Source organism: Arachis hypogaea, chromosome 20 (genome assembly GCF_003086295.3).
Source record: "Arachis hypogaea cultivar Tifrunner chromosome 20, arahy.Tifrunner.gnm2.J5K5, whole genome shotgun sequence".
In the NCBI taxonomy this organism is placed as follows: domain Eukaryota; kingdom Viridiplantae; phylum Streptophyta; class Magnoliopsida; order Fabales; family Fabaceae; genus Arachis; species Arachis hypogaea.
This window is the reverse complement of record NC_092055.1, coordinates 109,460,495-109,480,942: the sequence shown is the minus strand read 5'-3', so window position 1 is coordinate 109,480,942 and position 20,448 is coordinate 109,460,495. Positions and strand designations below refer to the sequence as shown.

The 20,448-nt window shown below is 39.1% G+C and overlaps 1 non-coding gene and 1 pseudogene across 1 annotated transcript; one reads left to right on the top strand and one right to left on the bottom strand.

The window, feature by feature from the left end:
• Positions 1-725: 725 nt before the first annotated feature.
• LOC112786131 (receptor-like kinase TMK3) lies at positions 726-20,172 on the bottom strand (annotated as a pseudogene).
• LOC112788536 (small nucleolar RNA R71) lies at positions 11,667-11,774 on the top strand. Its single transcript, XR_003195896.1, has one exon. It is a non-coding gene; the product is annotated as a small nucleolar RNA R71 (small nucleolar RNA).
• Positions 20,173-20,448: the final 276 nt, after the last annotated feature.

The window sequence follows — 20,448 nt, the reverse complement described above, 5'->3', positions numbered from 1 at the left end:
TTAATCTCAGCTCTATCCACACATTTTTTTCTTTCCTCTTTTCCATATCTAATCTCTCCACTACGCCTCTCCCTTGCTCATCTTGCCTTCTCTTCAGTTCTCTCTCTCTCTCAGCCCCTGTTTAGCTTTCTCTAGGTCTCTTAGTTAACTCTTGTTGGTGCTGCCACCCTTCTCTAGTTTGCCATTGTCCTTTCTCGCTTCATCTTGAGTTTGCTTCCTCTTGTGATTCCCCTCCTTTGCCTCCACTCTGCTATTTTGCTTTTGCTTTTTCCATTGTTGCATTTCTAATTTTCTGTCTTTGTTGTGTTGTCTATTTAAAGGTGCAATGCTTAGGCACTTCTCCTCATTTCTTTTGCTAATTAGAATTTTAATCTTTATTATACGAGAAAAGGACAAATTAGTCACTGACCTTTTAACCCGCGGACATTTTCGTCCCTGACCATTGAAAAATACTTTTAAGTCCCTGACGTCCCTAAAAATTAGACGGATCAGTCCCTCCGTCTATAAGCCACTGTCAGACCCGACGGAAAAGGCTGACCTGGCTCCCCCTCTGCTTACCTGGCTTAACGGCGTTCCCACATGGCACGTTAGTGGGATGGAGCTTTTGAAAAAGGGACACATAAGTCTCTGTCACTCAAAATGACATCGTTTTGTGTGCTGCCCTAATCTTCAAATTCGTTTGGGTTGTTTGATTATGGTGGTGGCTGGTTGTTCGTTTATGATGATCACAGTGTGTTTGAGTTCTTCACTGCTATCTTCGTTCCATCTCTTAGCTCTCCCTTGTAAACGGTTCCAAACCCGCCTCGCCCTAGCTCATTTTCGGCTGCGAAATCCTTCGTCACCTCGCGTAGAACTTGTACTGATATCACAAGGTTTCGAGAATCACTCATGTGAGTGTTTTCTGTTTCACCACTCAGGTTACTCACATAACTTACAAATAGAGAAACAAGCAAAATAGCCACAAATGTAAAGATTTCAACACCAACAAGTAATACTACCAATTTTGATCTTTTCGAGCCATTTGATCTTTGAACCGGAGCAGGGGAAGGCGGCATATCCGAGGGTGTTGGTTTTGGTTTTGGTGGCAGAGAGAGCCGAGGCCGTGGTGATGCCGGATTTCGGGGTGAAAGTTGTGGACTACTAATAGGTGAGGGACTGTTTCCATGTTGATAAGCAAAAATAGGGTTGCCATCAATAACAACCTTCATACCATCATTGAACTTTGGCAATGGAGGCTCAAAATTGTTATAACTCAAATCCAACAATCTCAGTGATTTCAATTCAATAAAATTACTAGGGACTTTGCCACTTATATTATTTTGTGCAAGCATAATCCTAACAAGTGAATTCAATTTAGCAATTGAAGGACTCAATGTACCACTAATAAGATTTTTCCTAGGCAAATTGATAAGAGATACCTCAGAGTTCTGATTGCAGCTCAATCCAATCCAGTTCCCTCCACAAGGATCATTACCAGACCAATGAGAACTCAGAATTGAAGGGTAATTCAGATCATGGAGAAAATCAATGAGTGCATTAACTTGAGTTGCACATTGAATCCCAGGCTTACTCTGACAAAAGAAATTTGAACCATAAGATACTTGTGTAGCAGCCTTAAACTTTGGTATTGGCCCCATTAACATGTTATTGCTTAAATCAACTTGATCAAGGTCCATGTTTGCCATTGATTCCGGAATCAAACCAACAAGTTGGTTTCCATTGAGGTTGATCTCTCATGAGCGGATAATTTATACGCTTTTTGGCATTGTTTTTAGTATATTTTAGTTAGTTTTTATTATATTTTTATTAGTTTTTATTTAAAAATAAAATTTCTAGACTTTACTAGGAGTTTGCGTATTTTTCAGTGATTTCAGGTATTTTCTGGCTGAAATTGAGGGACCTAAGCAAAAATCTGATTCAGAGGCAGAAAAAGGACTGCAGATGCTGTTGGATTCTGACCTTCCTACACTCGAAGTGGATTTTCTGGAGCTACAGAAGCCCAATTGGCACGCTCTCAATTGTGTTGGAAAGTAGACATTCTGGGCTTTCCAACAATATGTAATAGTCCATACTTTTCTTGAGATTTGATGGCCCAAACAGGCATTCCAAGTCAGCTAAAGAATTCTGGCGTCAAAACGCCAGAACTGGCATAAAAGCTGGCATTTAACTCCAAGAAAAGTCTCTACACATGGAAGCTTCAATGCTCAGCCCAAGCACATACCAAGTGGGCCCGGAAGAAGATTTCTGCATTAATTACCTATTTCTGTAACCCTAGGCTACTAGTTTTCTATAAATAGGACCTTTTGCTATTGTATTTTGATCTTTTACTCATACTTTGATAGACCTTTTCACGTTTGGGGGCTGGCCTCACGGCCATCCCTAGACCTTGTTCTTATGTATTTTCAACGGTGGAGTTTCTACACACCATAGATTAAGGTGTGGAGCTCTGCTATTCTTCATGAATTAATGCAATTACTACTGTTTTCTATTCAATTCATGCCTATTTCTTGTTCTAAGATATTCATTCGTACCCAAGAACATGATGAATGTGATGATTATGTGACACTCATCACCATTCTCCCCTATGAACGCGTGCCTGACAACCACCTCCGTTCTACATGCAATCAAGCTTGAATGTTTATCTCTTAGCCTTCTGGTTCATGATGCATGGTTGCCTCGCCTGACAACCGAGTCCTCCATTCCATGAAATTAGAGTCTTCGTGGTATAGGCGAGAATCAATTGGCAGCATTCTTGAGATCCAAAAAGTCTATACATTGTCTGTGGTATTCCAAGTAGGATCTGGGATGGGATGACTGTGACGAGCTTCAAACTCGCGAGTGTGGGGCGTGTGATAGACTTAAAAGGATCAATGGATCCTATTCCGACATGATCGAGAACCAACAGCTGATTAGCCGATGTGGTGATAGCGCATCAGGACCATTTTCATTGAGAGGACGGGAGGTAGCCATTGACAATGGTGAAACCCAACATAAGCTTGCCATGGAAGGGAGTATGAATGATTGGAAGAAGGCAATGGGAAAGCAGAGGTTCAGGAGGAACAAAGCATCTTCATACGCTTATCTGAAATTCTCACCAATGAATTACATAAGTATCTCTATCTCTACCTTTATTTTATATTTTATCCATCTTTTAATTATCAATTCTCCATAACCATTTGAATCTACCTGACTGAGATTTACAAGATGACCATAGCTTGCTTCAAGCCGACAGTCTCCGTGGGATCGACCCTTACTCACGTAAGGTTTATTACTTGGACGACCCAGTGCACTTGTTGGTTAGTTGTGTGGAATTGTGACAAAGTGTGATTCATGTTTGAGAGCTCCAAGTCTTTGGTGCCATTGTTGATGATCACAATTTCGTGCACTAAGTTTTTGGCGCTGTTGTCGGAGATTGTTCGAGTTTGGACAACTGACGGTTCATCTTGTTGCTTAGATTAGGTAATTTTATTTTATGTTTAAGCTTTTTACTTTTTATTTTTGAAAAAATTTTCAAAATTACAAAAAAAATTTTCTATTCTGTTCTTCAGAGTTTTTAAGAATGAATTCTAGAGTTTCATGATGATTTGTTGAAGTCTGGCTGGTTGTGAAGCCATGTCTAATCTTTTGGACCGAGGTTTCAACTTATCATCACAAGAGCTTGTTGATTTCTATCAATTTTGCTGTTGTGAGCAATGATCTGCTAAAGCTTGGCTGGCCATTGGCCATGTCCAGTGTTTTGGACCGGAGCTTTCTTTGAAAGCTTGGCTGGCTAGTAAGCCATATCTAATTCCTGGACCGGAGTCTTAGACTAGCATTGCAATGATTCCTGGAATTCTTATTAAAAATTTTGAATCCCTTTATTTTCTTTTCCACTCAATTTTCGAAAAATCACAAAAAAATTTATAAAACCATAAAAATAAAAAATATTCTATGTTTCTAATTTAAGTCTAGTGTCTAATTTTACGTTTGGTGTCAATTGCATGTCTTTATTCTTCTAATTTTCGAAAATTACATGCATTATGTTCGTCATAGATCTTCAAGATGTTCTTGATGATTTCCTTGCTCTGATCTTGAAATTCTCTTGTTCTGTGTGTTTAAGTGTTTCTCACAGGCATTTTTCAAATTGTTATAGTCCTTAGTATACAAACTTTTAAGTTTGATGCCTTGCATGCATTATGTATTTGAACTTAGTTTTCCATGTTTAATTGCATTTTGATTGTTCCTCATCATTAAAAAAATCCAAAATTTTTTCAAAATTATGTCTTTTCAAGTCAATAATACAGAGAATTGAAGATTCAGAACATGCAGCAGAGGAATTACACAGAAAAAGCTGGGCGTTCAAAACACCCAGTGAAGAAGGAAAACTGGCGTTTAAACGCCAGCCAGGGTACTTGGCTGGGCGTTAAACGCCCAAAAGGGTAGCATTTTGGGCGTTAAACGCCAGAATGGATACCATTCTGGGCGTTTAACGCCAGGATGACATAAGACGGAAGATTTTGTTTTTAATTCAAATTTTTTTCAAGTTTTCATAAGTTTTCAAAATCAAATCTTTTTCAAATCATATCTTTTCAATCATATCTTTTCAAAATAAATTTCTTTCCATTTTTTTACTATTTTCGAAAATACTTGCTAACAATTAATGATTTGATTAAAAAATTTCAAGTATGTTGCTTTCTTGTTAAGAAAGGTTTAATATCTGAATCATATCTTTTAAATTTCTTGTTAGCCAAGTCATTAATTTTAAAATCAAATCTTTTTAAATTGTTTTTCAATTATATCCTTTCAATCATATCTTTTTAAAACCATATCTTTTCAATCATATCTTCTTAATCACATCTTTTTCAAAATAATTTTCAATCATATCTTTTTGATTTCTAATTTCAAAAATCTTTTTCAAAAATCACTTAATTTCTTTCCCAACTTTAATTCTCGAAAATCATCAATCAAATTTTCAAAATTTCTTTTAATTATTTCAAAATCTTTTACTTTAATTTCGAAAATTCTTCCCCTCTTCTCACATCCTTCTATTTAAGGACTAACACTCCTCCACTATCAACAATTCGAACTCTATCCCTCTTGATAAGTTCGAATTCTTCTCTTTCTACCTTCTCCTTCTATTCTTCTTTTCCTTTGACACTTCAAGGAATCTCTATACTATAACATAGAGGATTCCATACTTTCTTGTTCTCTTCTATTTCATATGAGCAGGAGCAAGGACAAAAGTATTCTTGTTGAGGCTGATCCTGAACCTGAAAGGACCTTGAAGCGAAAGCTAAGAGAAGCTAAAGTACAACTCTCTATAGAGGACCTAACAGAGCTTTTCAAACAAGAAGAAGCCATGGCAGCCGAAAACAACAACAATGCCAACAATGCAAGGAAGGTGCTTGGGGACTTTACTGCACCTACTCCCGACTTCTATAGGAGAAGCATCTCAATCTGCCATTGGAGCAAAAAACTTTGAGCTTAAGCCTCAATTAGTTTCTCTAATGCAACAGAATTGCAAGTTTCATGGACTTCCATTGGAAGATCCTCATCAGTTCTTAGCTGAATTCTTGCAAATCTGTGACACTGTCAAGACCAATGGGGTTGATCCTGAGGTCTACAGACTTATGCTCTTCTCTTTTGTTGTAAGAGACAGAGCTAGAACATGGTTGGATTCACAACCCAAAGAAAGCTTGAACTCTTGGGAAAATCTAGTCAATGCATTCTTGGCAAAGTTCTTTCCACCTCAAAAATTGAGTAAGCTTAGAGTGGAAGTCCAAACCTTCTGACATGCTTTCAGAATGGAGCATCATAGGTATCTTCTATGATGGTCTGTCTGAACTGTCCAAGATGTCATTGGACAGCTCTGCTGGAGGATCTCTTCATCTGAAGAAGACGCCTGCAGAAGCTCAGGAACTCATTGAGATGGTTGCAAATAACCAATTCATGTACAGTTCTGAAAGGAACCCTGTGAATAATGGGACAAATCAGAAGAAAAGAGTTCTTGAGATTGATACTCTAAATGCCATATTGGCTCAGAACAAAATATTGACTCAGCAAGTTAATATGATTTCTCAGAGTCTGTCTGGAATACAAGCTGCATCAGTCAGTACTAAGGAAGCTTCCTCTGAAGAAGAAGCTTATGACCCTGAGAACCCTGCAATGGAAGAGGTGAATTACATGGGAGAACCCTATAGAAACACCTATAATCCTTCATGGAGAAATCATCCAAATCTCTCATGGAAGGATCAACAGAGACCTCAACAAGGTTTCAACAACAGTAATGGTGGAAGAAACAGGTTTAGCAATAGCAAGCCTTTTCCATCATCTTCCTAGCAACAGACAGAGGATTCTAAGCAGAGCCACTGTGACTTAGCAACTATAGTCTCTGATCTAATTAAAACCACTCAAAGTTTCATGACTAAAACAAGGTCCTCCATTAGAAATTTAGAGGCACAAGTGGGTCAGCTGAGTAAGAAAATTACTGAACTCCCTCCTAGTATTCTCCCAAGCAATATAGAAGAGAATCCAAAGAGAGAGTGCAAGGCCATAAACACGTCTCACATGGCCGAACCTGGAGAGGAGGAAGAGGCAGTGATCTCCACTAAGGAAGATCTCACTGGACGTCCACTGGCCTCCAAGGAGTTCCCTCATGAGGAACCAAGGGAATCTGAGGCTCACACTGAGACCATAGAGATTCCATTGAATTTACTTCTGCCATTCATGAGCTCTGATGAGTATTCTTCCTCTGAAGAGGATGAAGATATTACTGAAGAGCAAGTTGCTACGTACCTTGGGGCAATCATGAAGCTAAACACCAAGTTATTTGGTAATGAGACTTGGGAGAATGAACCTCCATTGCTCACTAAAGAACTGGATGACTTGACTAGGCAGAAATTACCTCTGAAAAGACAAGATCCTGGAAAGTTCTCAATACCTTGTACCATAGGCACCATGACCTTTGAGAAAGCTCTGTGTGACCTAGGTCAAGCATAAACCTCATGCCTCTCTCTGTAATGGAGAAGCTAGGGATCATTAAGGTACAAGCTGCAAGAATCTCACTGGAGATGGCAGACAATTCAAAGAAACAGGCTTATGGACTTGTAGAGGATATCTTGGTAAAGGTTAAAGACCACTACATCCCTGCTGATTTCATAATCCTAGAGATTGGGAAGTGTGTGTATGAATCCATCATCCTTGGCAGACCCTTCCTAGCCACAGCAAAAGCTGTGATTGATGTTGACAGAGGAGAATTGATCATTCAAGTGAATGAAGACTCCCTTGTATTTAAAGCTCAAGGATATCCCTCTGTAACCATGGAGAGGATACATGAAGAGCTTCTCTCAATACAGAGTCAGATAGAGCCCCCACAGTCAAACTCTAAGTTTGGTGTTGGGAGGCCACAACCAAACTTTAAGTTTGGTGTTGAACCCCCACATTCAAACTCTAAGTTTGGTGTTGGGAGGTTCCAACATTGCTCTAAACATCTGTGAGGCTCCATGAGAGCCCATTGTCAAGCTATTGACATTAAAGAAGTGCTTGTTGGGAGGCAACCCAATCTTTAATTATCTATGTTAAATTTCTATTTTCTTTTGTTATTTTATGTTTTCTGTAGGTTGATGATCATGTGAAGTCACAAAAAAACAATTGAAAAAGCAAAAACAAAAGGAAAAATAGTATTAAAAGTGGAACACCCTGGAGGAGAAACTTACTGGCGTTTAAACGCCAGTAAGGGTAGCAGAATGGGCGTTAAACGCCCAGTCTGGCACCATTCTGGGCATTTAACGCCAGAAATGGGCACCAAACTGGCGTTTAACACCAGGAATGGGCAAGAAGCTGGCGTTAAATGCCAGAAATGGGCAGCAGCCTGGCGTTTAACGCCAGGATTGGCAGAAAGGGGCATTTTTGCACGCCACTTGGTGCAGGGATGAGATATCCTTGACACCTCAGGATCTGTGGACCCCACAGAATCCCCACCTACCCCACCTCTCTCTCTCTCTCTCTCTTCTTCACCAATTCACCAATCACCTCAATACCTCTTCCCTAAAAACCCCTCACCTATTAAATCCTACCCTCTTCTCTATAAATCCTTCACCAATCCACATCCATCCATCATAAAACCCCACCTACCTCACCATTCAAATTCAAAACACTTTCCCTCCCAAACCCACCCTATATGGCCGAACCCTAACCCTCTCTCCACCCCTATATAAACCCATCTTCACCCCTTAATTTTTGCACAACATCAACACTACTTCTCCCCCTTGGCCGAAACACCAACCCACCTCCATCTCCTCCATTTCTTCTTCTTCTACTCCTTTCTTTCTTCTTTTACTCGAGGATGAACAAACCTTCTAAGTTTGGTGTGGTAAAGCGTTGCTTTTTGTTTTTCCATAACCATTTATGGCACCTAAGGCCGGAGAAACCTCTAGAAAGAGAAAAGGGAAGGCAAAATTTTCCACCTCCGAGTCATGGGAGATGGAGAGATTCATCTCAAGGGTACATCAAGACCACTTCTATGAAGTCGTGGCCAAGAAGAAGGTGATCCCCGAGGTCCCTTTCAAACTCAAAAAGGGGTGAATATCTGGAGATCTGACATGAGATTTAAAGAAGAGGTTGGGAAGTTCTCACCAACCTCATTCAACAAGTCAGAATCTTAATGGTTCAAGAGTTCTATGCCAATGCATGGATCACCAAGAACCATGATGAAAGTGTGAACCCGGACCCTAAAAATTGACATAGAGGAAGACATCCTCATTGATGAGGACAAGCCTATCACTAAGAAAAGGATGGAGCAAAAAAGAGATCCCACTCATGGACAAGAGCATGAGGAAATTCCTCATCATGAAATCCCTGAGATGCCTCAAGGGATGCATTTTCCTTCACAAAACTATTGGGAGCAAATCAACACCTCCCTAGGAGAATTAAGTTCCAATATGGGACAACTAAGGGTGGAGCACTGGTGCACGAATTGTGAATCACACTTTTCACAACTCGTACCACTAACCAGCAAGTGCACTGGGTCATCCAAGTAATACCTTACGTGAATAAGGGTCGAATCCCACGAAGATTGTTGGTTTGAAGCAATCTATGGTTATCTTGCAATTCTTAGTCAGGAAGTCAATTTTATTTATCAGTTGAATTGCGAATAAACAAGAGAGTATGGGTTAAAGGTTACTTGTTATGCAGTAATGGAGAATATGTTGGAGTTTTGGAGATGCTTTGTCTTCTGAATCTCTGCTTTCCTCTGTCTTCTGATTCACGCACGCACGTCCTTCTATGGCAAGCTGTGTGTAGGTGGATCACCGTTGTCAATGGCTACCATCCATCCTTCCAGTGAAAAAGGGTCCAGGTGCGCTGTCACCGCACGGCTAATCATCTGCAGGTTCTCAGTTATACCGGAATAGGATTTACTATCCTTTTGCGTCTGTCACTACGCCCAACACTCGCGAGTTTGAAGTTCGTCACAGTCATCCAATCCCAGAATCCTACTCGGAATACCACAAACAAGGTTTAGACTTTCCGGATTCTCATGAATGCCGCCATCAATCTAGCTTATGCCACGGAGATTCTGATTAAGAAATCTAAGAGATATTCATTCAATCTGATGTAGAACGGAGGTGATTGTCAGACACACATTCATGGATTGAGGAAGGTGATGAGTGTCACTGATCATCACCTTCTCCATAGTTAGGCGCGAATGGATATCTTAGATAGGAACACGCATGTTTGAATGGAAAACAGAAATACTTGCATTAATTCATCGAGACACAGCAGAGCTCCTCACCCCCAACAATGGAGTTTAGAGACTCATGCCGTCAAAGAGTACAAAGTTCAGATCTAAAATGTCATGAGATACAAAATAAGTCTCTAAAAGTTGTTTAAATACTAAACTAGTAGCCTATGTTTACAAAAAATGAGTAAACTATGATGGGTTGTGCAGAGATCCACTTCTAGGGCCCACTTGGTGTGTGCTGGGGCTGAGACTTAAACAATTCACGTGCATAAGGCTGTTTTGGGCGTTCAACGCCAGGTTTGGATCCATTTCTGGCGTTGAACTCCAACTTTTAATCCTTTTCTGGCGCTGGACGCCCGAATTGGGCAGAGAACTGGCGTTGAACGCCAGTTTACGTCGTCTATCCTTGAGCAAAGTATGGACTATTATATATTTCTGGAAAGCCCTGGATGTCTACTTTCCAACGCAATTAAAGGGAGTCCTCATTCCATTGAAGGACTATTTCACCTCTGTCAACATCAATCACAGCTCTTGCTGTGGCCAGGAAAGGTCTTCCTAGGATGATGGATTCATCCTCTTCCTTTCCAGTATCCAGGACTATGAAATCAGTAGTGATGTAAAGGCCCTCAACCTTTATTAGCACATCCTTTACTTGTCTGTAAGCCTGTTTTCTTGAGTTGTCTGCCATCTCTAATGAGATTTTAGCAGTTTGCACCCCATAGATTCCCAGTTTCTCTATTACAGAGAGGGGCATAAGGTTTATTCCTGAACCAAGGTCACATAGAGCCTTAAAGATCATGGTGCCTATGGTACAGGGTATTATGAACTTTCCAGGATCCTGTCTCTTCTGAGGCAATGTCAGTTGATCCAGATCACTTAGTTCATTGATGAACAAGGGAGGTTCAACTTCCCAAGTATCAATGCCAAATAATTTGGCATTCAGCTTCATGATTGCACCAAGAAACTTGGCAGTTTGCTTTTCAGTAACATCCTCATTCTCTTCAGAAGAGGAATACTCATCAGAGCTCATGAAGGGCATAAGGAGGTTCAATGAAATCTCTATGGTCTCTAGATGAGCCTCAGAGTCCTTTGGTTCCTCAGAGGGAAGCTCCTTATTGATCACTGGACGTCCCAGGAGGTCTTCCTCCTTGGGATTCACGTCCTCCACTCCCCTTGTAGGTTCGGCCATGGTGCTTATGTCAATGGCCTTGCACTCTCCTTTTGGGTTCTCTTCTGTATTGCTTGGGAGAGTACTGGGAGGGATTTCAGTGATCCTTTTACTCAGCTGGCCCACTTGTGCTTCCAAATTTCTAATGGAAGATCTTGTTTCATTCATGAAACTTACAGTAGCCTTAGACAGATCAGAGACTAAGTTTGCCAAATTAGAAGTATTTTGTTCAGAGTTCTCTGTCTGTTGCTGAGTGGATGATGGAAAAGGTTTATTATTGCTAAACCTGTTTCTTCCACCATTATTAAAGCCTTGTTGAGGCTTTTGATCCTTCCATGAGAAATTTGGATGATTTCTCCATGATGAGTTATAGGTGTTTCCATAAGGTTCACCTAAATAATTTACCTCTGCTATTGCAGGGTTCTCAGGATCATAAGCTTCTTCTGCATAAGAAGCCTCTTGAGTACTGTTGGATGCAGCTTGCATTCCATTCAGACTCTGAGAAATCATATTGACTTGCTGAGTCAATATTTTATTCTGAGCCAATATGGCATTCAGAGTATCAATCTCAAGAACTCCCTTCTTCATAGGCGTCCCATTATTCACAGGATTCCTTTCAGAAGTGTACATGAATTGGTTATTTGCAACCATGTCAATGAGTTCTTGAGCTTCTGCAGGCGTTTTCTTCAGGTGAATGGATCCACCTGCAGAGGTATCCAATGACATCTTAGATAACTCAGACAGACCATCATAGAATATATCCAGGATGATCCATTCTGAAAGCATGTCAGAAGGACACTTTTTGGTCAGTCCTTTGTATCTCTCCCAAGCTTCATAGAGGGATTCACCTTCTTTCTGTCTGAAGGTTTGAACATCCACTCTAAGCTTGCTCAGCTTTTGAGGAGGAAAGAACTTGGCTAGGAAGGCCTTGACCAGCTTATCCCAAGAGTTCAGGCTATCCTTAGGTTGAGAGTCCAACCATACTCTAGCTCTGTCTCTTACAGCAAAAGGGAAAAGCATGAGCCTGTAGACTTCAGGATCTACTCCATTAGTCTTAACAGTATCACATATCTACAAGAATTCAGTTAAGAACTGAAAAGGATCTTCAAATGGAAGTCCATGAAACTTGCAGTTCTGCTGCATCAGAGAAACTAATTGAGGTTTCAGCTCAAAGTTGTTTGCTCCAATGGCAGGAATGGAGATGCTTCTTCCATGTAAATTGGAATTAGGTGCAGTAAAGTCACCAAGCATCCTCCTTGCATTATTATTATTTTCGGCTGCCATCTCCTTTTTCTGTTTGAAAATTTCTGAAAGGTTATCTCTGGATTGTTGTAATTTAGCTTCTCTTAATTTTCTCTTCAGAGTTCTTTCAGGTTCTGGATCTGCTTCAACAAGAATATTCTTGTCCTTGCTCCTGCTCATATGACAAAGAAGAGAGCACAGAAAAAATAATAATAATATGGATCCTTTATACCACAGTATAAGGATCCCTGTGTGAGTAGAAGAAGAGGGGGAGACAAAGAATGTAATATAATGGAAGAAACACAACTGTGAGGAGGGTTGAGATGTGAGATGAGATGTTAGTAGATGAATAAATAAATAGAATAAGATGGGAGAGGGAGAATTTTCGAAAAATATTTTTGAAAAAGAGTTAGTGATTTTTGAAAATAGTTTTTGAAAAATGTTAGTAATTTTCGAAAATTAAGATTTAAAAATTAAAATAATTAATAAATTAAAAAGAAATTTTGAAAAAGGGGGAAGATATTTTCGAAAATGAGAGAGAGAGAGTTAGTTAGGTAGTTTTGAAAAAGTTAAGAAACAAACAAAAAGTTAGTTAGTTAGTTGAAACAAATTTGAAAATCAATTTTGAAAAGATAAGAAGTTAGGAAGTTAGAGAAGATATTTTGAAATCAAATTTTTGAAAAAGATAAGAAGATAAGATATTTTTGAAAAGATATGATAGAAATTAGTTTTTGAAAAAGATTTGATTTTTAAAATCACAATTATTGACTTGATTCATAAGAAATCACAAGATATGATTCTAGAACTCAAAGTTTGAATCTTTCTTAACAAGCAAGTAACAAACTTGAAATTTTTGAATCAAAACATTAATTGTTATTGTTATTTTCGAAAATTTGGTATAAAAATAAGAAAAAGATTTTTGAAAAATATTTTTGGAATTTTTGAAAATAACTAAGAATTTTGAAAAAGATTTGATTTTTGAAAAAGATTTTGAAAAAGATAAGATTTTCAAATTGAAAATTTGATTTGACTCATGAGAAACAACTTGATTTTAACAATTTTTGAAAAAGTCAATCCAAATTTTCGAATTTGATGAGAGAAAAAGGGAAAGATATTTTTTTTTGAATTTTTATGATGAGAGAGAAAAATACTAAAAAGATGCAATGCATGAAATTTTTAGATCAAAACATGTGATGCATGCAAGAATGCTATGAATGTCAAGATGAACACCAAGAACACTATGAAGATCATGATGAACATCAAGAACACATTTTTGAAAAATTTTTAATGCAAAGAAAACATGCAAGACACCAAACTTAGAATTCTTTAATGCTTAGACACTAAGAATTCAAGAATGCATATGAAAAACAATAAAATACACAAAACAAAAAATCATCAAGATCAAACAAGAAGACTTACCAAGAACAACTTGAAGATCATGAAGAACACCATGAATGCATGAAATTTTCGAAAAATGCAAGATGCACATGCAAATGACACCAAACTTATGACATGACTCATGACTCAAACAAGAAACACAAAAAAATGTTTTTGATTTTTATGATTTTCTAATTTTTTTGGATTTTTTCAAAAATAATATGAAAAAGAAAAAAGAAGGATTCAAAAATTTTTAACATGAATTCCAGGAATCTTGCATTCTTAGTCTAAAGCTTCAGTCCAGGAATTAGACATGGCTCACTAGCCAGCAAAGCTTTCAATGAAAGCTCTGGTCCAAAACACTAGACATGGCCAATGGCCAGCCAAGCTTCAGCAGGTGAATCAGGAACAACAGCAGGTGGATTAGCAACAACTAGCTTGCTCTTGATAACAAATTGCTGCCTCAGTCCAAATAAATTTAGACATGGCTTTACAGCCAGCCAGGCTTCACATGCTTCATGAAACACTAGAATTCATTCTTAAAAATTTTGAAATATTTTTGAAAAATTTTTGAAAAGAAAACAAAAAGAAAATTACCTAATCTGAGCAACAAGATGAACCGTCAGTTGTTCAAACTCGAACAATCCCCGGCAACGGCGCCAAAAACTTGGTACGTGGAATCGTGATTACACTTTAATTATGTAAAATTCATTGCTCTTTCTTTCCCTGGAAATGGCGCCAAAAACATGATGCCGAGACCATGGTTCACAACTCCGTGTAACTAACCAGCAAGTGCACTAGGTCGTCCAAGTAATACCTTACGTGAGTAAGGGTCGAATCCCACGGAGATTGTTGGTATGAAGCAAGCTATGGTCACCTTGCAAATCTCAGTTAGGCAGATATAAATTGATAATGGTGTTTTCGAATAATAACTAATAGAGTAGGGATAGAAATACTTATGTAATTCATTGGTGAGAATTTTAGATAAGCGAATGGAGATGCTTTCGTTCCTCTGAACCTCTGCTTTCCTGCTATCTTCATCCAATCAGTCTTACTCCTTTCCATGGTTGGCTTTATGTGATACATCACCATTGTCAACGGCTACTTTCGGTCATCTCTCGGGAAAATGATCCAATGCCCTGTCACGGCACGGCTAATCGTCTGGAGGCATCACCTTTGTCAATGGCTTCATCTTATCCTCTCAGTGAAAATGATCAACGCGCCCTGTCACGGCACGGCTATTCATCTGTTGGTTCTCGATGATGCTGGAATAGGATTTACTATCCTTTTGCGTCTGTCACTAACGCCCCGCAATCGCGAGTTTGGAGCTCGTCACAGTCATTCATTCATTGAATCCTACTCAGAATACCACAGACAAGGTTTAGACTTTCCGGATTCTCTTGAATGCCGCCATCATTCTAGCTTACGCCACGAACATTCTGATTAAGAGATCTAAGAGATACTCATTCAGTCGAAGGTAGAACGGAAGTGGTTGTCAGGCACGCGTTCATAGGGAATGATGATGATTGTCACGTTCATCACATTCAGGTTGAAGTGCGAATGAATATCTTAGAAGCGAAATAAGATGAATTGAATAGAAAACAGTAGTACTTTGCATTAATCTTTGAGGAACAGCAGAGCTCCACACCTTAATCTATGGAGTGTAGAAACTCTACCGTTAAAAATACATAAGTGAAAGTCCAGGCATGGCCGAGAGGCCAGCCCTCAAACGTGATCTAAGATAGCATACAACTGATCAAAGATACCTAATACAATAGTAAGAGATCCTATTTATAATAAACTAGCTACTAGGGTTTACATGAGTAAGTAATTGATGCATAAATCCACTTCCTGGGCCCACTTGGTGTGTGTTTGGGCTGAGCTTGAGTGTTGCACGTGCAGAGGCCATTTGTGGAGTTGAACGCCAGGTTTTGATCCATTTCTGGCGTTCAACTCTGGTTTTGGATCCTTTTCTGGCGCTGGACGCCAGATTTGGGTAGAAAGCTGGTGTTGAACGCCAGTTTACGTTGTCTATTCTTGGCCAAAGTATGGACTATTATATATTGTTGGAAAGCCCTAGATGTCTACTTTCCAACGCAATTGAAAGCGCGCCATTTCGAGTTCTGTAGCTCCAGAAAATTCATTTTGAGTGCAGGGAGGTCAGAATCCAACAGCATTAGCAGTCCTTCTTCAACCTCTGAATCTGATTTTTGCTCAAGTCCCTCAATTTCAGCCAGAAAATACCTGAAATCACAGAAAAACACACAAACTCATAGTAAAGTCTAGAAATGTGAATTTAACATAAAAACTAATGAAAACATCCCTAAAAGTAACTAGATCCTACTAAAAACATACTAAAAATAATGTCAAAAAGCGTATAAATTATCCGCTCATCAGGGGCCCACTTGCTGTGTGCTGGGGCTGAGACTTAAATAATTCACGTGCATAAGGCTGTTTTGGGTGTTCAACGCCAGGTTTGGATCCATTTCTGGCGTTGAACTCCAACTTTTAATCCTTTTCTGGCGCTGGACGCCGGAATTGGGCAGAGAACTGGCGTTGAACGCCAGTTTACGTCATCTATTCTTGAGCAAAGTATGGACTATTATATATTACTGGAAAGCCCTGGATATCTACTTTCCAACGCAATTAGAAGCGCGCCATTTTGAGTTCTGTAGCTCCAGAAAATCCACTTTGAGTGCAGAGAGGTCAGAATCTAACAGCATCAGCAGTCCTTTTTCAGCCTGAATCAGATTTTTGCTCAGCTCCCTCAATTTCAGCCAGAAAAATACCTGAAATTACAGAAAAACATACAACTCATAGTAAAGTCTAGAAATATGAATTTTTCCTAAAAACTAATGGAAATAAACTAAAAACTAACTAGAATATACTAAAAACTATATGAAATTAACCCCCAAAAGCGTATAAAATATCCGCTCATCAAGCACCAAGAGCATTCCATCCTCCTTCATGAAATTAGAAAGAATCATGAGAGAGGAGCAACAAAGGCAAGGAAGAGACATTGAGGAGCTCAAGCACTCCGTAAGATCTTCAAGAGGAAGAACAAGCCGCCATCACTAAGGTGGACCCGTTCTTTAATTTCCTTGTTCTTTATTTTCTGTTTTTCGAATTTTTATGCTTTATGTTTATCTATGTTTGTTTCTTTATTACATGATCATTAGTGTCTAAGTGTCTATGCCTTAAAGCCATGAATATGAATCTATCACCCTTCTTAAATGAAAAATGTTTTTAATTGAAAAAGAAAAAGAAGTACATGAATTTTAAAACAGTTTAATTATTTTGATGTGGTGGCAATAATTCTTGTTTTCTGAATGAATGCTTGAACAGTGCATATTTTTGAATTTGATTGTTTATGAATGTTAAAACTGTTGGTTCTTGAAAGAATGATGGAAAAAGGAGAAATGTTATTTGATGATCTGAAAAATCATAAAATTGATTCTTGAAGCAAGAAAAAGCAGTGAAAAGCTTGCAAAAAAAAATATATGCGAAAAAAAAAGAGAAAAAAAAGAAAAAAAAAAAGAGAAAGAAAAAGCAAGTAGAAAAAGCCAATAGTCCTTAAAACCAAAAGGCAAGGGTAAAGTAAAAAGGATCCAAGGCTTTGAGCATCAGTGGATAGGAGGGCCCACAGGAATAAAATCCTGGCCTAAGCGGCTAAACCAAGCTGTCCCTAACCATGTGCTTGTGGCGTGAAGGTGTCAAGTGAAAACTTGAGACTGAGCGGTTAAAGTCGTGGTCCAAAGCAAAAAGAGTGTGCTTAAGAACCCTGGACACCTCTAATTGGGGACTCTAGCAAAGCTGAGTCACAATCTGAAAAGGTTCACCCAGTTATGTGTATGTGGCATTTATGTATCCGGTGGTAATATTGGAAAACAAAGTGCTTAGGGCCACGGCCAAGACTCATAAAGTAGCTATGTTCAAGAATCAACATACTTAACTAGGAGAATCAATAACACTATCTGAATTCTGAGTTCCTATAGATGCCAATCATTCTGAACTTCAAGGGATAAAGTGAGATGCCAAAACTGTTTAGAAGCAAAAAGCTAAAAGCCCCACTCATCTAATTAATACTGATCTTCATAGATGTTTTTGGAATTCATTGTACATTCTATTCTTTTCATCATATTTGAATTTTAGTTGCTTGGGGACAAGCAACAATTTAAGTTTGGTGTTGTGATGAGCGGATAATTTATACGCTTTTTGGCATTGTTTTTACTATATTTTAGTTTGTTTTTATTATATTTTTATTAGTTTTTATTTAAAAATCACATTTCTCAACTTTACTAGGAGTTTGCGTGTTTTTCTATGATTGCAAGTATTTTCTGGCTGAAATTGAGGGACCTGAGCAAAAATCTGATTCAGAGGCTAAAAAAGGACTGCAGATGCTATTGGATTCTGACCTCCCTGCACTCGAAGTGAATTTTCTGGAGTTAGAGAAGCCCAATTGGCGCGTTCTCAATTGCGTTGGAAAGTAGACATCCTGGGCTTTCCAGCAATATATAGTCCACACTTTGTCTGAGATTTGATGGCCCAAACAGGCGTTCCAAGTCAGCTTAAGAATTCTGGCGTCAAAACGCCAGAACTGGCATAAAAGCTGGAGTTAAACGCCCAAACTGGCACAAAAGCTGGCGTTTAACTCCAAAAAAAGTCTCTACACATGGAAGCTTCAATGCTCAGCCCAAGCACACACCAAGTGGGCCTGGAAGAAGATTTCTGCATTAATTACCTATTTCTGTAACTCTAGGCTACTAGTTTTCTATAAATAGGACCTTTTGCTATTGTATTTTGATCTTTTACTCATACTTTGATAGACCTTTTCACGTTTGGGGGCTGGCCTCACGGCCATCCCTAGACCTTGTTCTTATGTATTTTCAACGGTGGAGTTTCTACACACCATAGATTAAGGTGTGGAGCTCTGCTATTCTTCATGAATTAATGCAATTACTACTGTTTTCTATTCAATTCACGCCTACTTCTTGTTCTAAGATATTCATTCGTACCCAAGAACATGATGAATGTGATGATTATGTGACACTCATCACGATTCTCCCCTATGAACGCGTGCCTGACAACCACCTCCGTTCTACATGCAATCAAGCTTGAATGTTTATCTCTTAGCCTTCTGGTTCATGACGCATGGTTGCCTTGCCTGACAACCGAGTCCTCCATTCCATGAAATCAGAGTCTTTGTGGTATAGGCGAGAATCAATTGGCAGCATTCTTGAGATCCGGAAAGTCTAAACCTTGTCTGTGGTATTCCGAGTAGGATCTGGGATGGGATGACTGTGACGAGATTCAAACTCGCCAGTGTGGTGCGTGTGACAGACGCGAAAGGATCAATGGATCCTATTCCGACATGATCGAGAACCAACAGCTGATTAGCCGATGTGGTGACAGCGCATCAGGACCATTTTCACTGAGAGGATGGGAGGTAGCCATTGACAACGGTGAAACCCAACATAAGCTTGCCATGGAAGGGAGTATGAATGATTGGAAGAAGGCAATGGAAAAGCAGAGGTTCAGGAGGAACAAAGCATCTTCATACGCTTATCTGAAATTCTCACCAATGAATTACATAAGTATCTCTATCTCTACCTTTATTTTATATTTTATCCATCTTTTAATTATCAATTATCCATAACCATTTGAATCTACCTGACTGAGATTTACAAGATGACCATAGCTTGCTTCAAGCCGACAGTCTCCGTGGGATCGACCCTTACTCACGTAAGGTTTATTACTTGGACGACCCAGTGCACTTGCTGGTTAGTTCTGCGGAATTGTGACAAAGTGTGATTCACGTTTGAGAGCTCCAAGTATTTGGCGCCATTGTTGATGATCACAATTTCGTGCACCAATCTCCTTCAAAGAAGTTAAATTCCCAATGTTGTTTGGAATTTCCCCATTGAACTTGTTTCCATTAAGCCAAAGCTGTGTAAGAAAAGTCATTGAGGCAATAACATCAATAGAACCACTCAAGCCACCACCTTCTTGATTGTTAAGCCAGAAAACCTGAATTGAAGATTCGCCAAAACTGTTTGGGATTCCACCAGAGATTCTATTGTATGAGAGTCTCAGATTCAAAAGTGAAGGCAATGTGCCTAGAAATTCAAGCAATGGTCCAACCAAATTACAGTGCACAAAAAGAGAGATTGGTTAATTGCAATGATTCTTTCAAGTCCAAAGGAAAAGACCACCCTGTGGTTGCATTCAAAGAAGGATTCATTTCCAAAAACAAGATCCTTATGTTTGTGAGTCCTTTGAAGAAGTCAAAAGGGATTGTGTCAAATTCATTGTAATCCAAGAAAGCATATTCCAATTTGGACAATCCATTAAAACTTGGTAAAACCCCACTGAGGTTGTTCCTTTGGAGACCCAAATTCTAGAGTTCTGTGAGCTGGTTCAAATTCTGAGGGAGTGAACCTTTGAGACCAATATTCTTTGACTAAATCTGTGTCACCCTGTCACTATTGCAATACACATAAGGCCATGGAGGATTGCCACATGGGTCACCTACTCCATTCTCTGGCCATTTGAGAAGCTCGGAATTTTGCAATCCTTTTCTAAAATCATTCATAATTTTGAGATCATTTGGGTCTGTAGCACTATAACACACTGTGATAATCATAAACGAACAATCAGCCACCACCATAAACGAACAACCCAAACGAATTTGAAGATTATGGCAGCACACAAAACGACGTCGTTTTGAGTGACAGAGACTTATGTGTCTATTTTTGAAAAGCTCTATCCCACTAACGTGCCATGTGGGACGCCGTGATGCCAGGTAAGCAAAGGGAGAGCCATGTCAACCTTTTCCATTGGGTCTGATGGTGGCTTATGGATGGAGGGACTGATTCGTCTAATTTTTAAGGATGTTAAGGACTTAAAAGTATTTTCCAATGGTTAGGGACTAAAATGTCTGCGG